The sequence below is a fragment of the Triticum aestivum genome, chromosome 7D, assembly GCF_018294505.1.
Source record: "Triticum aestivum cultivar Chinese Spring chromosome 7D, IWGSC CS RefSeq v2.1, whole genome shotgun sequence".
Classification (NCBI taxonomy): domain Eukaryota; kingdom Viridiplantae; phylum Streptophyta; class Magnoliopsida; order Poales; family Poaceae; genus Triticum; species Triticum aestivum.
This window is the reverse complement of record NC_057814.1, coordinates 38,967,690-38,971,719: the sequence shown is the minus strand read 5'-3', so window position 1 is coordinate 38,971,719 and position 4,030 is coordinate 38,967,690. Positions and strand designations below refer to the sequence as shown.

The 4,030-nt window shown below is 43.0% G+C and overlaps 1 long non-coding RNA gene across 1 annotated transcript; it reads left to right on the top strand.

The window, feature by feature from the left end:
* Positions 1–360: 360 nt before the first annotated feature.
* Positions 361–3,379, top strand: LOC123170441 (uncharacterized). The gene is made up of 5 exons (XR_006485218.1): positions 361–940; positions 1,079–1,137; positions 1,203–1,338; positions 1,426–1,522; positions 1,637–3,379. It is a non-coding gene; the product is annotated as an uncharacterized lncRNA (long non-coding RNA).
* Positions 3,380–4,030: the final 651 nt, after the last annotated feature.

Sequence of the window (4,030 nt, the reverse complement as noted above, 5' to 3'; positions counted from 1 at the left end):
AACCAATTTTCCTTATCTCACCTCCCCTGGTGTAGAGCATAGCGATTGAGCCAGACAAGAACGAACATTTGCAATGTACCAGCCGCGTGAAACAAGTCCTGTCCCCCATCAGTTGGGCCATGGGTACAGTACCCCTCGCTAACCTGGAGGTCTTCTACAATACCTTTTTGCTCCTAAAACTTAAAACTTGTACTTGAGTATCAGATTGATCTAACCTACCGTTCGAAAGGGCATATCTCTACTTCTAATGGATGAGTTGGTTGAATAGTATCCATGGTTTATTTTCGTCCCACCACTTTCGTCTGGGTTTTTTCGTCTCCTCCCCCACTCCACCCCATCCCACGCAGGCAAAAAATAAAAACCCCACCCCCGCACAAAAAACGCTCCTGTTCGATCCCATCCTTCGTTGCCGCGATCTCCGATCTCCCTCGCAGTTCACCAGATCCGCGCCACCGCCTCTTCTCCCGCCCCCATCACCTCCTCGGCCTCCCCGCCGCCCCCTCCGCACGACGCCACTGCCACCACCTTCGCGGTGGCTCCCCAGACGCCGCCGCAGCCGTGGATCCCAGGGGCGTCGCCACCGCCACCGCAGATCCCCACACGCCATCGCCGCCACGTATCCCCATGGACGACGCAGATGCTGCCGCTGCCACAAATCCCCATGGACAACGTTGACGCCGCCGCCGCCGATCCTCACGTACGCCCCAGACGCCGCCGACCAGTGCAAAGCGTGGTCGCGTTCTCTGCACGGCCATACGGACCATCGCTTTGCCTGAGGTCGCCTGTCATGGCTGCCACCTGCGTCGGCGGGAACGACTCTCTGATGGCACCTGAGGACTCCATAGGTGATTTGCTATACTGCTTCGTGAGTCGTCGTCCGCTGATCTTGTGCAGGCCTTGGAGGAGTATTTGCCAGTCATTCTAGGGATGGCAAAGGATGGTAACTCAACTCTTTGATCTGTACACCTCGACCTCATGCTTGATCCATCTTAATTTGCTTAGAAAATGGTCGAGGTTCTTGGAAAAAAAGACAATATCTTGTTCACACCATTCTTTTGTTTAATTATTTGATTTGAAGGGACTGAGTTGGAAGACAAGATATAGTTTGCATGGATGAATCAAGAAGATGATGCAGAGGTATAGTCAATCTTTGTTTGTTGCATGGATAAAACCTGAAGATTAACATGTCTCCGTGTTGGCAGGAGACGGCACTGCCCACCGCCTGGTACGAGGTGCCGTCGGTGCTGCACATGATGGCAATGCTCCGTTTATCACGAGCAAATTACCTTCTCCTGCCAAAGATGTCTCTTGAAGGATACCATGCCAAAGTATCTGAAGGTTAATTCCCACTGCGACTGAATCAAACAAGTAGTATATGTTTCAATCTTTCTGAATGTCTGTACTCTTGTACTTTCCACTTTCCAGAGAACAAACGCGCTTCTGTCGAGATATTCCTTAAGGAGGCTGGGCACCTGGAGTGCGCCATGCAACATTTTCTTCCTAGGATGTCGTCCTAAAAGAGGTGCTGATCTTGCCACTTGCCCTAGCCAGCACGGCATGATGAGCAATGCTCCAAGCTTCCATTTTTCTTCAGTTATTGTTCAGTAAGGACTGAGTACTGACTGCCATTGTGTAGGAAAGGTTTTCCTGTGGACCTGTCTGAAGGGGTCCTGAAAGCTACCTGCATGCAAGCACTTGGTCAGGTAATAATAATGTTTTTTTTCTTGTTTTTATCTGATAGTAACTACCTAGAGAGTCAGACAGAGGTCACATGATTCATCATGCATGGTGCAAGTAAGATAGCATGCAGTTCAGATGTCGGCTTCTCGGTTAGTTCATCGATTATGCTATCTATGTCTGTGCTTGTTTGCCAGGCAATTGATGTTCAACTTGGATTATGCTATCGTAATTTTCACGTCTTGTTTTTCTTGTTCTAGAATAGATAATCATGTATACACAATAGAGAGAAAATCTTTATCTATTCTTTGCATCCTTCCTATTGGTGATGAGAAAATATACCACTGTAAATTTGAGTGGTGTGACCTATCAACTTCCCTTTATTTTTCATTGCAGTATTTTGCTTTTGATGCCCTGAGGGTACACAAGGTTTACCATTTAGTTGCGTTCAACACTCAAAAATGATATACCATTTTTGTCCTACATATACTAAATCATCAATGTGCACAAGACTATTTGAGTTCCATTTTTTATCCTTCAATAAACTAGAAGGCCACGATAGAGACCCTGAATTTTATTTTCTTTATGTAAAATGATATCAAGGTTTTTTGAATTTTGTATTCAGTGAGAGGGAGGGAGGGATGCCTCTTAAAGTCCTGATTGTTGTGGTAGTACAGCTTATTTATTCTTTATGAAAGAAATCACTTTTTCTCGGTATTAGTACTTTGTTTGATCCTAGAGGAAGTAGCTGAGGGGTCGTTGTTTTTTCACCACTGATCATAATTAAAATATTGTCCTCCTTCTCTTTTGTTGAAGTTGATGCATATCATGGCAAAGCATACAGTACCCAAATTTCAATTTTGTAGTGTTTCCATTACTCTGTAATGAAACATGCACAACGGTTGTAAAAACGAAGCACTAAGCTTCGTCGTTTGTATGTTTCTGCAATATTACTGCTTGGTCGAACATGTTTGATGTATTTGCACATTAATAAAAATGATGTAACATTCATGCCGAATTATTTGGGTTTTGTCCGCTTCTTTTCTATTGTTTATTTACTGATGAAGATAGCAAATGTTCCTGTTTTTAAATATAGTTATTTGTGCTTCCAGTTGGTAGAGATTGAAGTATTAACTCATTGATGTAGGGAAAAATAGCTCTGTTATAGACACTACTAGCATTGGATAAATGGTGAGCCTTTTTGAAGTTGTTTTATGAAATAAGGCCAGGTCTGGTCTTTTGGGTATACAATCCTTTCTTGAGAATACTATACTTGAAGTAGAATAACACTCTTATAATAGAATGCCACTTTGTAAGCTTCCATGCAGAAAAGCATAGAGTAGCATATTTGACGGATGAGCATGGCGGCTCTTCTAAATCTGTGTTTACCATTTAACAATGAACTACGCAATTTAATTAATAGGCCCACTTGAGTTGCCATGTTGACTGAAAATCTATATAATCTCTCGTATACATAGCTTGTCTTTTTGTACTGTTATACTAACTGTCACTATATATTATGTCAAATGATGTGACTGTCAAGCAAAAGTTATGTCACCTGAGAAGTTTTTTTGAGCAATCACCTGGAAAGCTTATTTAAGTGTAGCTGAAGTGTACTATGTATTTTCGGTGATCACTTGGACTAAATCTATATTATCATTGAGGTAAATAAAGCTGAACAAGTAATTGTGAAACAAAAAATAGGGAACTAATGTCCACATCTTGTATTTACCATCTGAGATTTGCATAATTTTTTTGAGAATGGGAGAGCTGCACCCATAGTAGCCCACTGCCGTAACCTATCAGCATGCCTCTGAAATTGCAGGAACAATAGGCATGTCTATGTTAGTTTCTCTACTTCCCAGCAAATCTTAGGGCCAAAAATGGGAGCCAAATTCACCTTCATATGAACAAGCACATGCCCACATTCACCTTTATATGACCAAGCATCTTCAAAAAAAGGACCACCGTAAGTGGCATCATCAGTACATGCCTCCATGAATGGGTGCATATACTACTCAATATAGATGACTAAACATGCAATGTACACTTAAAGTTTAGCATGGTTCAGTGAAGGTGCAATGTAATTTCATTTTTAAAAATTTACCCAAGGAGTTTATTATTCTTAATGACTTTCAACAATAATTGATGGTGGGGAGGTAGTGGAGGGTGGGTGTTCAACGGCGTCGTAAAAGGGGGAGGGGGTTATAGGTATGGTCGGGGGAAACATTGGACCGTAGGAGTTGGCGGCTTGGTCAGGGCGGTACACGGCATTGGCACGAGGATGGAAGGAGGAAGAAGGCGACAACGAGAACGGAATTTTAGAAGAGGGAGTGGGGTAAAGGAATGTCAG